Here is a 19435-nt window from a genome sequence, read left to right as displayed (position 1 = left end):
GTTAAGTGAATGTTATGAGTTATTATTTTTATTTATTTATTATTCTAGTCTTATTAATTTTATTATCACGCACGATTTTCATTTTCTCTGAATATATTCACTCGCCCAAAGGGAACTTGTTTTGATATTATCTACGATAGGCTTAGTTGCCTCATGAGTGATGCCTTATTGGTGTCACTTATGAGAGAAAAATCTGTCTTCGGATAGGTAACTAAACAACAACAATCTCTAAACATTTTTGTTTGCATTATCACACTACTTTACATTTATAGATCTACTTCGTCCAAATATTAATTCAATCCATTATGTACGCAATTGACACGGAAGTGTTGAATTTACTTACTTATGACTTTCAAAGAACCCGGAGGTTCATTGCCGCCCTCACATAACCCGCCATCTGTCGCTATCCTGTGCAGGATGAATCCAGTCTCTATCATTACAGTTTATTTCATTGTTACAGTAACCGACAAACAAGGTGACCTTAGGAATTCCAAAATAAAATTATATGGTTAGTAGGTACTCGCCACTAGCGTCAATTTTTCTAAGCCGAGTGTCCCAACACAGTATTGAATTTTTTAGGCATGAGGCGTTTGCATGTTAGTCGAAGTGTTAAAATAGTATTTTCTTGTGTATGTCGACGATCATAAAACACTGCCAAGTTTTTGCCCTTCCCCATTAGACGGACATACAGTGGGACTCTCATAACGTGCGGTTACGACGTAAGGAAATTACCTAAGATAACACAAGATATAATATTATAGCGATGTACCGAAGTACATATGATATTTCCATGCAGAAATTCTGCGTTATCATATGATGAAGGATCGGTGGAGCGGAGAGAAATTCTCTCCGGCACCGGAATTCAAACCCGGGTTTTCAGCTCTACGTGCTGACGTTCTATCCACTAAGCCACACCGGATTCCAATTCCGATGCCGGATTGAATCCTCTTAGTTTCCCTTTAATGGCCAACCTTCATGCACTGTGTCACAGATGTGTGACAGTGGCACAATGTCCAACACACTAATGTGCAGAGGTGCACTCATTAAGAGTGACTAAGTGGCCACCGACGGAATGACGCCGTCTTGAATCACTAAGTGATTACATACGCATATCATATTATAGCGATGTACCGAAGTACACATGATATTTCCATGCAGAAATTCTGCGTTATTATATGATAAAGGATCGGTGGAGCGGAGAAAAATTCTTAGTGGACAGAGCGTCAGCACGTAGAGCTGAAAACTCGGATTCGAATTCCGGTGCCGGAGAGAATTTTTCTCCACTCCACCGATCCTTCAACAAGACATAATATTCACAGCGGATAAACTATTTGAAACAATAATCGTGACTTCCAAACAACGTAAGACCCCAAACCTTGGCGCCTCGATCATTGCATATCGCGCGTCCAACAAAAAATAAGTAGAGGGCACACTGGTACATTTTACAGATGCCGACTGCATGCGAAATTGCTTCCAACTCGGACCGAAAAGAACATAGTATTGTTGAGTTGTTACGTGAATGACGACAATTTCACATTCCATTCTTAATCTTGTTAGACGTAACTTTCAAAGTGTATGTCAAGGATTTATTATGATGTCAGCATCTTGCTTGTTATCATTAACCGTAACCTACCTTCAAGAATTGGAGCGGTCCTGTGCACACTCTTATGACGGTTAGAAGCTAACATCAGACATCTAACATAAGCAGACGTTCTTACTTCATGTGATGCAAAGCCAACGTATGACGGCACAACACAAACGTTAGATAAGGGAAAGGGTATAAGTATCTAGGCTATTAAACATACTGAATTCTTACGCGAGGCATGTAACTTAAATCTCCATTACTCTGCCAGGAATAGGACACGAATGCACTGTATTTCTAACTGTGAACACAGCAAGATTATTACTACTACTACTGCTACTGCTACTGCTACTGCTAATGCTACTGCTACTGCTACTGCTACTACTACTGCTGCTGCTGCTGCTACTACTACTACTACTACTACTGCTACGACCATTAATGATAGGCCTACCACTACTACTACCACCATCTACCTTTACCACTACTAATACTAATACCATTAGTACTACTACCATCGCTACTACTTTCATCTTCTAGTACAGTGTAACGCCAACCAGGGGGTGTTTTTGGTTTTTGATTGGGGTAGTAAATTGTAAGAGGTCTGTAGAGAGAGAGAGAGACGTTTAGATTTTTATGGATATTACATAAATAATCTTATGTTAATAATAATAATAATAATAATAATAATAATAATAATAATAGTAGTAGTAGTAGTAATAATAATAATGCATCTTGATTACACAACTTATAACTATATATATATATATATATATATATATATATATATATATATAAAGTATCCAATATTTTAGGAAGTGATAGTATGCGTCAAAACAAGGAAATAATGTCTAATAAACTTGGGTCCCACAACACATACTTTCTGAGATCTGAACACTTGTTCATAGGAGTGCTCAATATGACGTCCATTTATGGCAATGCATTTTTCTGTCCTATAATACAGCAGACTACCAGATAATCATACCGTAGTTGATGGAATACTGATACGTTGCAAGGAATACTGAAAACAAAAGTTTCGTTGTGGATATGAGCGAGGTTCAGCAGAGATGGTGTTGTGAATTTTCATAATCAGCTTGTGTAGGCTGATGAAAATCCCCATGGAGTTGAAGAAATACAGCATCAGCACCGGTTCTCAATCAACGTATGGGCAAGCGTTCTTGGTGATAGATTAAGAGCCATACGTGCTACCACAGAGATTAACTGGGGTTCGTTATCAGTACTTTCTTATTAACGTATTGCCTACCTTGCAGGATTAATTGCCATGTCAGCAAAGACTACAGATGTGGTTCATGCATGATGGCACACCAGAACATTTTTTCCGCAATGAGCGTGAACACCTGACGCTGACACTTCAGGACCGCTGGATTGAGGGGAGGCCCCACTCCTTGGCTTGCTCGTTCCCCAAACCTAAATCACTTAGACTTCTGGTTATCAAGAGTGTGTGATTCCTTGCGCCGAAGAGCAGAGGAATGAATTGTCATGAATGGACATCATATTGAGCACCTCCTATGAACAAGTGTTCATTTCACCGGCATTATCACCTTCATCTCATTCAGACGCTAAATAATCTAGATGTTGATACAGCGTCGTAAAATAACATACTCGATTGGTGGTAGTACCATTTATCATAACAAACTGGAAGTAGGACTACCTGTGGTCAACTTAGAAATTTCAAATGAGAACATAGGTCATTGAAGGTACCATTGGAAACTACTTTGAAAAAGAAACAACTTTTACTGAAACTTTTTTTTTTCTAACTTTTACTGTTTAATCACAAAGCAACAAAAATTGTATCTTCTGAGAAATCTGTATGTTGTTGGATGAACACTTTAGAAGTTTTAAAAATCACATGTGTCCTCTTAATAAAATTGTAGAGCGTATGAATTTATTTTTAAAATTAGTATTTACCCGTAGTTTGGAACACTTAAATGTTAAGTACAATATAACATGAATTTAAGGTTGTTATGACTGATTTCAGCATGTTTATTACATTTAACTTTGTGGGAATGCAGTAGCCAGCATCCGGTTATCAGAACTTGATCCTAGGCTGAAAAGAGTTCAAGGATCCCTGATGAAGCTCTTTCTTACTGCATAGATATATTAATGCAAGTTGCAGCATGCAACTCGTAATTACACAGTATTCGAGATAATAGCGATATTATAACCTGATTTAATCCAATGTTGCTAAAACCTGTTCTCAATACTTTGTGTATTGTAGCTGCTAAACTTTAATGCAATTGAATTAGAAGATGCAAAAAAGTGACATGACAAAAAAGCAGGAGACAATAAAAGCTTTATAATTCTTGCAAATCGTGTTCTGTATATACAGGATATTTCAAAAGTCAGTTCAAACATTAAACCGCTATAAATATTATAATATTTGAGATAAGGAAAAAACAAAAACATCACATTGTTGGGCAAACAACGGGGTTTACAAAACATTGGGAAGATGTCCGCAGTTCTCTTGTTCAACGTGCAGCATTCTGTCTGCGACACCATGCACAGGATTTTGCAGATAATGTCGTGGAATATTGGCAATTTCTTGCGAGATGGCATCTTACAGTTGCAATAGGTTTGTTGGATGTGCCAGGAAAACTCGTTTTTTAAGGTAACCTCACAACCAGAAGTCGGTCGGATTTAAATCTGGAGATCGCGGAGGTCACATCGCAGTTCTCTTGTTCAACGTGCAGCATTCTGTCTGCGACACCATGCACAGGATTTTGCAGATAATGTCGTGGAATATTGGCAATTTCTTGCGAGATGGCATCTTACAGTTGCAATAGGTTTGTTGGATGTGCCAGGAAAACTCGTTTTTTAAGGTAACCTCACAACCAGAAGTCGGTCGGATTTAAATCTGGAGATCGCGGAGGTCACATCGTTGGAAGTGCTTACTGATGACACAATAATGGAATAAGACAAACTCTTATATTAAACGGGGAACGCTTCTACAGCATGTTACAGAACTTCGTCAGCCCTAGACTGAGGAATCACGATATGGAAAACATAATCTTCATGCAAGATGGCGCTCCACTCCACATCTTTATCCCTGCAGAACAATTAATTATGCAGATGTTTGGCGATCGTGTCATCAGTAGGCACTTTCCAACAATGTGGCCTCCGCGATCTCCAGATTTCAATCCGGCCGACTTTTGATTGTGGAGTTACCTTAAAGAACGAGTTTTCTGACACATCCAACAACCCTACTGCAACTGAAAGATGCCATCTCGCAAAAAATTGCCAATATTCCAAGACATTATCTGCAAAATGCTGTGTATGGTGTCGCAGACAGAATGCTGCACGTTGAACAAGAGAACGGCGGACATCTTCTCAATGTTTTGTTAACCCCGTTGTTTGCCCAACACTGTGATGTTTTTGTTTTTTCCCTATCTCAAATATTATAATATTTATAGCGGTTTAATGTTTGAACTGACTTTTGAAATACCCTATACATAAACAGTATATTACGATACAAGGTTGAGAAGTGCTTTTTACAAAATCGAGGAAAATTAAAAAAAAAAAAAACGAGCAGAGACAGTTTTTCAATTTCCGAGATTTTGTAATACACTTCGCAAACGTGTATTGTACAGTATTTTTTGCATGATAGTATGTTTTGAAAATAATATTTAAAAAAATCTTAATATGCAGTACATACATTACACTATGAACAGCTGACTGGAAGTTAGCGGTCTGGCCAACGTACAAACTTTACCAATATCTTCAATATGAAGGAGTAAAAATGATTCAGATATTTCGTGTTGAATTGGAATAATTTTTATTTCTTGTTGTAAATGAAGTTTGATTGGTTAAATAAAGTTCAGTAGGGTACATTTCAAATGCATGATTTCTTCGTATAATGTATATTAATTAACACTGCCTTTTGCGTATGAATCTTAAATGCATTGTAGGATTGTAGTATACATTGAAGGCAGTTGTTTTCATTACAACTCTAGAGCAGTTATTTGTAATATTTCAACATACTTATCTAGGGTGGCAACCCTGAATTCATTAAAATTAACTTTCAATCATGCCAGTCGTTTGCTGTAACGACGAAAAAACACACTATCGTGCAAAAAATTAAGTTATATGCTCAGTCCACATATTTTGATTTTATAAACTCTGAAATCTGTGTGTTCTTGGACTAGGGAATAAAAAATAAATGTTTATGATTAACATATCACCTTTTTGCAAATTATGACTTTCCTGAGGATCTTTTAGACATTTTTTCTTATCACGAATTATAATTGAGTACCATTTCTCTATTACCTTCCTACTATCAAGTGGGGTAACAGGATTACCGCACTGATGATTTTTCAATATTATTTTCATTTTTGTCCATAGTTCTTTTGGAAATTCCTTATATTTGTTCGTTATATGTCTTCTGAAAGTTTGAATTAAAAATAACAAAAAAATTAATCTACTTTATGATGTAATTCACATTATTCATGTGGGATGATCTTGTTACCTCCTTGGTAAGCTGTCATGAAAATTTCAGGATATAAAATTCAACTTCTAGCTTAATTTTCTTAATTTTTTAGTTTATCTGCTTCCAAATTATTTTATTTTGTGTTATTTATAACATTATCTTTCATATTGTAATTCATATTATCATAAGCTTTTGTTTCCAATTTTTTTCATCTTTGTGTTATGTTTTTTTCTAAAAGTGATTTTGTTAGAAATATTTATTAGTGGAGTCTTTCTTCGAGATGCTCATTTTAGTATAGGTGGTGTTCAAATATTTGAATTTCAACAAAGAGATAGAATTTTTATTAAGTTTATATTTTTATTTATTTATTTTCGGAAGTTAGGATTTTATTTTATTAAAAACAAATGTTTTTAAGATGTTCATGGTTATATAGGTGGTATTTGAATATTTAAGTTTCAAGAACTAACTGAAATTATTTCCAATTTATGTAGGCCTATAGTACAGACAGTACTGTAACTTTCTTGGCTCGTGAATATGCTTTCCATCTTGTCAAAACTATATATCATTGAGGAGTTAGTCTTGAAATGGAAGGGAAGCAAGTTTAAATTTGCTGTAGATGTTATATAATAGTGTCACCAGTAACATATCTGAAGTTCATTAATACGTTTAATACTTTTACAACAAAACGAAACGGAACTTTCTGATCGCTCTGTATTTTTAAAAATATAAAATTTTTGGTACCTCAAGTTGTTAATTTCAAGCTTGTAGACCGTCATTGTATTTCTAATTAATACTAACCTTATAGCATGGCGCCTCAAGAAATTTACTGCACTGATTTGCTAATTTCAAAACTTGTGTAGATGTCTTCGCATAACACGAACCTTATCATGTGACGACTCAAGAATCCTGCTGCAGCGGTTCGTTAATTTTAAAACTCGCTCACACGTACTGCTGGTAGTTTGCTAGAGGAGGGAAATATTGTTATATTTTTGTGCGTTCATGACTCTTGACGTTTAGATAGAGGTTGAACGTCGAATGTGTTGAACTACTCTGATAGTGGACATTAGAGTCTTGATTTGTGCATTATAATGAGCTTGCTTAACTGGTTGAGTACTTAAAAAAGAAAATAAACAGAACATACTGTTTACGATGGAAAAGGGAGAGGGAAATATTGTTATATTTTTGTGCGTTCATGACTCTTGACGTTTAGATAGAGGCTGAACGTCGAATGTGTTGAACTACTCTGATAGTGGACATTAGAGTCTTGATTTGTGCATTATAATGAGCTTGATTAACTGGTTGAGTGCTTCAAAAAGAAAAGAAACAGAACGAATGTTTATGATGGAAAAAGTGATAGTGACAGATGTACAGGGTGTCTGACTTAAGCCGTTCATTTTTGCTTAGGCAGCTCAAATAACAGTCGAGACATGTGGGAGGTGTTTAATTGTTTCGTAGGCGGAACCAGGGATGGGTATAACGTTCACTGACATCACGTGAATGTCACGAATTTTAGTCTCAACATGATAATTTTATATTAAACACGTGCAGTCAATCTGTTATGTTAATTATTTATTTTATTTCTCCTTTCCAACGTTTATTCCAGATATAGATAATGTTTCACAGAGTCATTTTCTCTTCTTACAATTCATATAACATCGTTTTCTTAAGGGGTTACGTACAACTTACATCAGTAAAATTTTGGAAATATTCAACATTTTTTTCCTACATTACTGCATCTTGTAGAATAATGAAAATTAGTATGTGTAAAACACTGTCCTTCTGCTATATGAAAAAATATTCTTACGATTTGTTTTCAAAATTCAGTTCACTGTGCAGTGATGATGCGTTTCCCACATAAGTAAAAAACTATCCAACATTCTGTGATTAATTTTTTTGTGTATATTTATGCATGTCATATTCACAATATGATGCAAGGTCACTTCTCTATCTTCGATAGAATGCCTGATAAAAAATAAATTCATTTTAAAAAATGGTCAAATATCAATATTTTCTATTACACACAAAAAAAAATTAAGTAATGAAAGAGCATGATATTGTAAGCATGAGTTTCAGCAATAAAATAAAAGAGAGAGAGCATTAAAAATTTAACAAGTTTTTTAGTTTTGAGGGAAACGTTTCATTACTGCACAGTGAACTGCCAACATATTGAATTTTGAAAAAATATATAAATATATTTTTTTAAATCGTAAAAATATTTTTTGTTTCATGTAGCAGAAGGATAGTGTTTTGTACATACCAATTTTCATTATTGTACAATATATAGTAATGAAGGAAACAAATGTTGAATATTTCCACAAATTTTACTGCTGTAAGCTGTACCTTACCCCTTAATAGACCTACAAAAGTTATATATATTCCTTCGAATTAACTTATTTGGTTTCTTTCATTCAGTATAAGCAACGTATCTTTAAAGAACAGACAGCGCAGAAAGTTGACACAATTTATTAATTTCAATATAATTTGAATATGTCAAACCTAGTAACATTACCATAAGAAAAGTTGAATTCAGACTGTGACAGACCATCGAGGTGAAAGGGCTTATCCCACAAAAGAAACATTTTCAGATACAGGTATAATTAAATGTTAACACATTATTATTATTATTATTATTATTATTATTATTATTATTATTATTATTATTATTATTATTATTGTTGTTATTATTATTATTATTATTATTATTATTATTATTATTATTAGTCACTTTATATGAAGGAATGTAAACATAATTGTGAAAAAACATATCTTCACGTTTTGTAATTACATTTCAACTAATTACAATAATTATAGCAAAAAAGTCACATTAAAATGAGAATTTAGTCCTTTTACCTAAACACCATCGATATGATCTAAGACATACGAGATCGGTAACAACCCGCATGTAGTTGGACGATGTCAACGTAGTTTGCTTGCTGAAACATCTTATATTTAATTCTTCTCTCGCTATCTTTCACTTTTGCTGTTACGAGCTTCATATATTCGAACTGTGAATGATTATCGACGGTAGAATTCGAGCTTTTACAGATATTGCAGTGAAAATTCTGGTTCATATGATGTCAGGATGATTGCGTATTTCCATTTTAAAGTAGTATTAATTAGAATATTCTAGAATCACCTGGAATCTAAGTTTGAAATTAAAAGGTACGAAAGGAAGGACCTAGTATCGAACCCTCTAAGGCAGTCGAAACATTCACACGAACACATCACTCTAGCTGAGAACCATGAACTATACTCAAAAGATCCACGTATTATAAATGTTTGTTTCTTCATTCAGACGCATCGTATGAATTAATATATCAATCAGTCCACCGAACCTATATCTATTTACTATTTTAGCTGTTCTTAGTTATTCTTAAACTAAAATACAAGCGCTGCGAGTTAGAGAATTTCAACGAAAAAAAGTATTGTGTGTCCAATCCTAGTCGTGTTGTGCATGATACCTAAAACAATTTATGTACAAAATCTTCCAGAACACGAGACGTAGATTTGAAGGATGGCTGTTTGGAAGCTGTATTGGAGTCAGATGAAATAAGTTAAAATTTGAAAGCTCTATCAACAGATATTTCATAACGTTCGTCAAGAAATCAGTACAAAACACCTGGTTGGCTATAAGGAATGGAAAACGTGATTGTTCTATGTGTTCAACTTTGTAAACTTGACTTAGGTCCATCTTAAGGGACATACTTAAAATCAGCCGAAGAGTGGGTCGATTGTGACATTAGAGGTTTTGTAAACACTATGAAAAAACAGCAAAAATCTGAGGATAAAGATGCAAGAATATAAAAGAACTACTACTCTTACAAAAGGAAAACAGATTAAGAGTAATGCTAATAAGAAGTCTTTAGAAAATGGAGTAGACTAGATGACTGCGGTGCAGTATAAAACAACTAGATCAGAATATAAAATTGAAAAAGTTGGCAGACCAATTAACTAATTTCCAGTAGACACTGAAGTTCAATAATTAAATGGATTAGCCAAGGGCAGAGTTTTACACTCCAAATTTAGCTGCACTAATATCTTGGATCACAAATATTCAGAAATGAGAATTACGATAGTCAAGCATATAATTTCAAACCATAAACCTGTACTGGTCATATGTTTAAAATGTGCAATGCCACGGAAGTACACCTGTGCATTATATATTTTGGAACTTAATTGAACTTAGAGATGCTATTAGCAGTTCGATAAAGGATGATATAATATATAATCTGATTTTACATGGTTCTGTGTATTTAATAATATTGGTAAAATTCGAATGGAATTTATTTGTATCATCTCGTGGGTTGCGGCGACTTGTGACGGGGAGTGGATTTGCTTGCTTTTTCCACTCTGGAATTAATCCCATCCGAGCTTTGCCAGTCTTATTAGGTAAACACAAGATGGCTTTCTTGGAAATAACGAAACCACGTGTTTTGCAGGCTTCTATGTTTTTCACGTAACTGTACTTGGCATCGGAAAGGGTTGTTATGTACCCCTCCCAAAAAGGCTCGATTTTCTTGGCCATTGCTACTGTAATACACCGTGCACTCTGATTATGAAATCACTCTCTACTGGTCTGTCACTTCTCACCGCAATTCAGCTGTCGGTATGATTCCTAACGCACATGACGTCATAACTTCTTTATCAGAGATCGGATATAATCCTGTATACGTTTTTCGATGTAATGCTCCCTGGAATTAGGGTCTTAAATCACGCGTTCTTGCACATCAAACCTTCACCAGACCGTTTCCGACAGTCAGGAAGATTTGCGGATCAAGCACAAACCAATCTCAAATCACATCAATGAATACGCATTGACATAGTTGTAGCTTCACCATTATCCACTGACCTGGCGGCACACACGTACGTTTTGCATTAACATTTTATGTTTCGATGCTTATCTGTATTGGTTATTAAAATTCACTGTGAAATTTAATGACGTCTTGAATGCACTAGATTAGTAAATTATTTTACAGTACATGAGTGTTCTTGTTGGAATGGTTTGAAATTAGTTTCAAACAGACCATCATGAGCAATAGCTGAGGTTGAAGCAGTTTTCAAACAGTTGTCAAACCATCACAAACTCGTTGCAGAAACAGACCTATTATCAACAAAATCCGCCCCTAGTAGTCTCTACACAAACAGGCAGAGGGGTGGCATCCAAAAACCACTTTTTAAGTATCATGGGTGGTAAAAAGTTTACTTTTATGAAAGTTGTGAAACTGAATTTCTGCAGAATTGTAATTATTGTTTCTCCTTATTTTGTATAATACAAGCAGGGTGCGAATTAACGGGAGGAATGGAGGGATTTCCAACCTGTTGGAAAGTTATCCCCCTTTCATAAATTCATATTAACATCCCTGCCAGGGATAACTTCTATCCCCCCCTCTCAGAATATAATTGTTTTAATACGAGTATACTTTATAAAGTACAGTATAAAGTAAGCAAAAAAATAACATTGATGTATTATCATCACCTACAAGCTGACAACAATCAATAACTTAGGAATTGCACATCTTATCTTAAACCTGATCATGGATATAATTATTATTATTATTATTATTATTATGATCAAGATACAAGACAAGAGTCAGCCTCGGTAGCTTAGTTGGTATAGAGCTGGCCTTCTGTGCTCGAGGTTGCGGGTTCGATCCCGGCCAGGTCGATAGCATTTAAGTGTGTTTAAATGCGACAGGCTCATGTCAGTAGGTTTACTGGCATGTAAAAGAACTCCTGCGGGATAAAATTCCGGCACACCGGCGACGCTGATGTAACTTCTGCAGTTGCGAGCTTCGTTAAATAAACCATAATCTAAATTTTTAAATTTACAAGACAAGCAACTCAGTGCAACCAAGCGTTAAGCCGTATCGAATGAGGATAATAATAATTTTATGTATGGTATTCTCTATCTAGGATTCTATCCCCCCCCCCTCATTTGAAATCTTAATTCGAGCCCTGTAACACAAGTAGGCCTAATAATTAAGTAGTTGAATAAAAATATTTTGCCAGTTATTTAATGTCCTCATTCATTCATTAATGGACTACATAACTAACCCTTTCACTCACACGCTGAAAAATTTACACATAATAAATTTCTTCACTCAGTTACCATTCAAATATTTATTATTTTCGTGAATCTGCTAACTTCTTTGTGGTATGTATTCAATTGAAGTAAAAATGAAATATACTGCCTACTCAGTGTACATATTCTGTAGCTGTGTCGATTTGTTTTAAAGTTGTATTAAATGTTAAGAATTCTAAACATGTGATGACAAAAACATGAAATGCAGAAATAATAGTGCCGGTCCATTTCAGTCGCCTGCGTATGGTCAACGAAGCTGCACGAGTAGTCTTTGTCGCGATGTAGAATACGAAAAGCCAGAATAATAGTTAAATGCGCGAACACTTTTTTCACGTGAAATAAATTTCACAGCCGGAGGCGGACTGATTTTCGGGCCGGCCGTCGCGTCAGCTGTGAATGTCGCCTACAGCATGCCAGCCAGCGTGTGGTACTTACGTGTGTTACGCCGAGAAGTTCCTTCGTCCCCACCGACCACTGTCGAACTGACTCGCGGAACCCGACTGCATGCGTCCAGTAATACGATCTCCTCTATGTGGAGGCCATGCATACATTCATTGTTATATCTCTACAACACGAGAGTATTACGTCACTCAGGTGTGTGGGATTTCTTGGTAACCGTAGCTAATACCTGATTCACATGGGGATAGTTCACAGGAGTCAAGTGCTTGAAGCCTCTAAACTTGACACCATATTTGTGATCACACGGAGATACTAAACTTGAAACCATGTTCCATACGTAAAAAACGCGCGCTGAATGTTGTATGCTTGGCGGTAGGCCTACACTGTTTTCAAGTTTTTTTTTTTTTTATCTTTTGTCAACCACTTCTACATTAATGTTATGGACACTTTGCTCTTTAAGTTTTGTAACAAGTTTCTGAAATGATTTCCTCTTGTTTCACTTTAATTTGTATTGTTATTGAAGTATTTCTTGTGCTGTATATATTCCACGTAAGTTCGTATATCTCATGCAATTCTAAAAATGTTACAAAAAGGTGTATATCGTCATTGTTCCTGTAATAACTCCTATGTGACATATTTATCGATTTTCAGATTTTTGCTCTATTAAATAACTTAAATAGTGATACAGCAAATAATAAAATGTCATATATGTAAATATAATTCTTTGTTTCGAAAATGTAGTAATTCACAGTCTCCTATGCACGGCTGCCATAGGATGAATAAATGTGTTTTTCCTTCCTCCTGAAAGATTTTATATTTTGCACATAGGAGTTATTGCAGGAACAACGACGATATATACTGTTTGTTTGTTTGTACTTATGGAAACGTATACAGGCTAGATGCCCATCAAAGCACCTTCTTCACATAAATATACTTGAACAATTTAACTTCTAATTTATTATTGATAATGATTCACATGAGCAGAAGTTATAAAATAGGTATATGCAACTCATTAGCAATAGGAATAAAATAAATGAAAACATGAAGGACATGTAGCTTATAATTATTCAGTATTGACAAAAATTTAAGAAATTTTATAAATTGATAATAAATTGTAGGGCCAAAACAAGGGAAACGTTGTGATATTTTTTTCGATCGAGAGATATTAAATACCAAATTCATTCTATATATTTGGAGGGATATGAACTGGAATTAGTTTGAGTATTTCAGTGGAATTGGTTTATTTTTGCTCATAATTTTTCGAGAAATATCATCCAGTAAGAGTTCTTCTGTCATTGAACGTATGGAAACCAATAATTCAACTCAATAATCTATGTAGTCGGGATCTGGAATGAACAAGGTATTTTGAATATCTTATAATAGAAATTTGTTCTGTATCAACTCGATAGAATGAAAATTGTTTTTGCAACGAGGATTCCAAATTATTGTAGCACATTCCACTTGCTTCTAACCAGATGTAGGCCTAACCTAAAAACAGGTGCTTGCTTGAATAATTTCGAATTACAAATCCAAGTGATTTGTAAGCAGAATTAATAATTGTTAAAATGTGGGATTTGAAAGTTAAATTAATCTCAAATTCGATACGTAAATCAATTAGCTATTAATTTAAACAATCACACACTATCCGCAATATCTGCTTGCAAGTTGGTACTAGCTACAAGTTAGCATTCACACGAGCAAAGTGATGGAGTCAAGTTGATCACGTGAGGGGAAAGTGGACACAAAAGTTGACGAGTCGTTAACTCAAATTTTGCTTGACCACCAAGTCACAACTTGACTGACCCGAACATATCACACGGGAAAAGTTGAAAGAAAGTCGACTTGCTTCAAGCAATTGACTCCTGTGAACTATCCCCGTGTGAATTGGCCTGAAGTGATGGAAAGGATTCGCACTGAAGCACCGATAAGTGATTATAATGATTATTATAGGCTCGTCGCAGACAGCGTGGATATAACACAGAATTCTGTCATATTTTTATACCAAGTACGAAGAGAGTAATGTTAGTGTGACACTACAAGAAATTTATTCTGACATTTACACACAAATTCTCTATTTTAGCACCCTCCATGCCGTCTATCTGTATGCTGAAATTTATATCCTAGGTCAGGTTACGTTATGTAACGGTGGCTAGGGACGGATTAGGGACGATCCTTTGCACGTCGGCCATAATGAGGCTATGGGATGAATGAGGATGAGGTGACCCTCTCACCCGCTCACCCAATGGAGGCCCCTACCCTCCCCGCCCAAAATTCGTACCGCCAAGATGACCAAGCAGCACAGGATCCATTCCAACGGCCCTTCCAAGGTGTCGAAGCGGCCATGGAAGTGCTCTTAAGAAATAAATCCTGGCAGAGAGATTGCGGAAGGCTGGGGACCCAGGAATGGTTGCGGAGAGGACGCCCTCCCCCCGTAAGCGGACGAAGACATGCATCTTGACCTGATTATGTGTATGGAATGAGATGAAGAAGATGAATGATGTGAAATCTAAATATTTTCTTCTGCACGGGAGAGGAAGGGAAATGGACCGTGGTATTTGCCTAAGTGACTGTGAAAAACCACGGAAAAACCTCAGTCAGGTTGGTCGGTCCGGGAATAGAACCACGGACCTCCGGATTGCCGGTCCCATGCGGAACGCACGAGCTACCTCGTTTGGTAATTTAAATCCTAACTTTGGACGATTTTTATTCCATATTGTATCTACGAAATTGTACTCATGGAATGCCACTTTTACAAAACATAATGAATCCTTATTAAAATATGTTTGTCCAATGACGGATACTTGGCTTTGTCAGCCACCCAAGCGTCCCCCATTATGTGTAACTCGCCGTAAATATGGATCTTTTTGCTGTCGTATCGTTACCCTCGGTGCATCATGGGAGATGTATTATATAGTACCGGATTATGATTAATGGAGAAATGGTGGAATGTCGGTAGGGTAAACGGGAGTAACCCGCGTAAACCTACAACAACCGCCGTCTTCATCCACTACAAATTCTGTTTAAACCTGCCGGGATTCGAACCCGGGTTACTAGCTCGGAAAGACAACAGTATAGCTGTTCGCTTAAAGGTCGCCCTTCATTACACTATAAAACACAATGAACATTCACTCCAAATCGCCTGTCACTATTTTCTTTAATGTTTTCTCATCTAAAATAAAGTGAAAACTGGAATTACAAGTAGGCCTATATTGGCCTTCTGTTTCCAAGAGGTGTTGCCATCTTCAGGACTATGTTTCAGATTGAAAACTTCTTCCGAATAAAAGATTATGACTTAAGGGAATATTGTTTCAAGTTTAAAACTTTTTCAAAATAAAATATTATGACTTAAGGAGATATTGTTTCAAATTGAAACTTCTTCAAAATAAAATATTATAACTTAAGGAGATATTGTTTCAAATTGAAACTTCTTCAAAATAAAATATGACCTGAGGGGATTCATTCATTAATAGTATTCTGCCCAAGGGCAGGTCTTTCACTGAAAATACAGCATTCTCTAGATTTTTATTTTCTGACTTCCTCTTTGTCTCCTCATATTGTTTGAAATTGAAAATCTCTTCGGAATAAAATGTTATTAATAGAGACCGGATTTGAAGGGAATCCCTTTTTATTTCAACACGAAACATGAGATAATTAATTACGATGTTCAAAACTATCTTCCACCGACCAAATTATGTGGTTTGACTTCCCTTTTTTCCCTCTTTTAGTCCATATTCCCCTTTTTCTCTTTTTTGAAAAATCTCTTATTTTGGTCCTTTTTTGGCAGAATATCGCAAACATTTAGATAATTTTCCTATTTTTTTTCCTGATAGGCCTATAACTTCCAGAGCAAGCGAAAATAAATATTGTTCTTCTTCTGATTCCAAACATTGAAAAAGTAATAAAGTATGCTGATTTAGATTTAAGGGTAAAAAGAAAATTTTCACCTCTGGTTTCAGTTGATGTTGAGCGGTCATTTTCTGTTTATAAAGACATTCTGCATTCAAAGAGGCAGAATCATATTGAAACATATTGAAATGTTGAATGTGATCAAATACAACAGTTTCCTTATGTTGTGAAGCGATAAATATAAGCTTGTGTGTGCTATGTGTATCCATGAATGCTGAAGTGTGTTTTCAATTAAGACTAGTGGCTTGTGCAGCAAATGCTGCTGCAAACTAAGTTCATTAGGCGTTCAAATAAAAATTTTTCAGGTTTATTTTCAATGAAGAATACTTGTCTTTTTGATAGTTATTTGCTTCCATAATAATGAAACATACTCCCTCTGAATGGATTTTTTTAGGCCAAATACTTTTTCTTGAACCTATCCAACTTCAGTTTTTGAGTTTCAACGCGAAAACGCAAGTAACAATGTCAGGACGATAGCAGTAGCTATTTCAGGTCATTGAGGATTGTAGGCAAAAGTTAAAGAAATATCAGGTTTGCTAAGCTTTCGAACAATAGCATTTTCGTATAGCTGCTGCATGTAGAACTTGAAATGTAGAGCGTAAAATCATTTTATCCTACTAAGAGATCTAGCTGAAATGATCTGGAGACTACAAAATTTTCTAGGCCTCTTATTTTATCAGTAAGTAATACCTTTTTATCTTTCCTTAGGAACTGTAATTTTTACGCTCTCTCGAGCCAATACTGAAGACAATGACACATATCAATATCTACACTACACCGCCATTAAGTATATGAAAAAGACCCAACCACACTGGGTTAATAAGTATAAAAATATTTGATTTCTAATAACAATATTATTATCTTATTTAAGTTTTCAGTAAATTATAGAAATGAAGATCTCAATTAAGATATTCTCTACATTTACGTAAATAACCTCAAAACTTTTCGCTTTCATGTCATCAATATAGCATCAATATTATGTACAATTAATGAAAATTAGACGCATCATGATATTAACTATAATAATATTTAATTTCTAATGGTAATAATGTCATCAAACCACCTCCAGTTTCGTAGATTTGAATATCCAATACACAGCTGTACTCAGAAAATTATACACTGCAGAATCAGTTTTTAATAACAAATTGAATTGAGCTCTAAATATGTCGGCAAACCTGCAGGTCATGGCCTTCGTGTAATAGCCTATTGTTTATTGTAGCGTGTGTTTTGTTCTGAAATTCAATCAAGTCGGCCGTGATTGATAAAATTAGTTCTCAAAACTGACAACAGATGGATTTTGGAAAATAGGAAAATTATGTAGGAAAATTGACATTTCAGTGAAAACTACTACTTTTCCGAAAAATTTTGGATGCCAGGCATGAAAATGAGGGGTCACTCATTAAAATCCGTTCAGCCGTTTTCCCGTAATTTCCATTACCAGTTCAAATTATATATATAGATAGCACCCTTTTGAGGGAGAAATATAGTCCTTTTTGGACTATATCAAATACAACACTTTCCTTATGTTGTGAAGAGATAAATGTAAGTTTGTGTGTGCCATGTATATCCATGAATGTACTGAAGTATGTTTTGGGGAGTAATATAGTCCTCTTTCAAGTCCTATTTTTTGGCTGTAACTTCCCTCTCTTTCTCCTTTTTTGATGAAAAATTTTCCCTTTAAAATCCGATCTCTAGTTATGAGTTAAAGGGATATAATTTAAAATTGAAAAGTTCTATAGAATAAAATATTGTGACTTAAGGGAATATTGTTTAAAATTGAAAACTTCTTACGAATAAAATATTAGGACTTACGGGAATATTGTTTAAAACTGAAAACTTCTTCCGAATAAAATATTAGGACTAAAGGTGATATTGTTTAAAATTGAAAACTTCTTACGAATAAAATATTAGGATTTAAGGGAATATTGTTTAAAACTGAAAACTTCTTACGAATAAAATATTAAGATTTGAGGGAATATTGTTTAAAAACTTCTTACGAATAAAATATTAGGACTTAAGGGAATATTGTTTAAAACTGAAAACTTCTTACGAATAAAATATTAAGATTTGAGGGAATATTGTTTAAAAACTTCTTACGAATAAAATATTAGGACTTAAGGGAATATTGTTTAAAACTGAAAACTTATTATGAATAACATATTAGGACTTAAGGGAATATTGTTTAAAACTGAAAACTTATTATGAATAAAATATTAGGACTTAAGGGAATATTGTTTAAAACTGAAAACTTATTATGAATAAAATATTAGGACTTAAGGGAATATTGTTTAAAACTGAAAACTTATTATGAATAAAATATTAAGACTTAAGGGAATATTGCTTAAAAACTTCTTACGAATAAAATATTAGGACTTGGGAATATTGCTTAAAACTGAAACCTTCTTACGAATAAAATATTAAGACTTAAGGGAATATTGTTTAAAACTGAAAACTTCTTAGAATAAAATATTAAGACTTAAGGGAATATTGTTTAAAAACTTCGTACGAATAAAATATTAGGACTTAGGGAATATTGTTTAAAATTGAAAACTTTTTACGAATAAAATATTAGGACTTAAGGGGATATTGTTTAAAATTGAAAACTTCTTCCGAATAAAATATTAGGACTTTAGGGAATATTGTTTCTTCAGAATAAAATATTAGGACTTATAAGTCCGCCGAGTCGTCTCTGCCTCCAGACTAGCCGGCCTGAGTTCGATTCCCGGTGGGGTCAGAGATTTTCATTTAAAATTTCTACCTCGGGACTAGGAGAGGTGGCGGTGCACAACTTCGAATTACTGGATTATGTATCCATATGCCTCACCATTTCACAGACAATATATTCACTGATTACATAATATTCAGTGCCGTATTCCATTTTTAATGTCATAGAATCAGTGGACCTTTTGATAATTAATTAATTCATTCATTCATTTATTCCCTGCCCAAGGAAAGGTCTTTCACTACAAACCCAGCTTTCTCCAATCTTTCCTATTTTCTGCCTTCCTCTTTGTCTCCTCATATA

At 34.8% G+C, this 19435-nt stretch overlaps 1 protein-coding gene across 1 annotated transcript in view; it reads right to left on the bottom strand.

Moving 5' to 3' along the window:
* The window catches only part of LOC138709125 (ABC transporter G family member 20-like), a 299649-nt gene extending 287011 nt beyond the window's left edge, over positions 1–12638 (bottom strand). The window contains exon 1 of the mRNA XM_069839662.1: positions 12541–12638. The gene's annotated coding sequence lies outside the window, so the exon portion shown is untranslated. The remainder of the gene's footprint in view (positions 1–12540) is intronic.
* Between the last annotated feature and the right edge of the window lie 6797 nt (positions 12639–19435).

Source organism: Periplaneta americana, chromosome 11 (genome assembly GCF_040183065.1).
Source record: "Periplaneta americana isolate PAMFEO1 chromosome 11, P.americana_PAMFEO1_priV1, whole genome shotgun sequence".
NCBI classification, from domain to species: domain Eukaryota; kingdom Metazoa; phylum Arthropoda; class Insecta; order Blattodea; family Blattidae; genus Periplaneta; species Periplaneta americana.
This window is presented reverse-complemented; position numbering and strand designations above follow the sequence as displayed.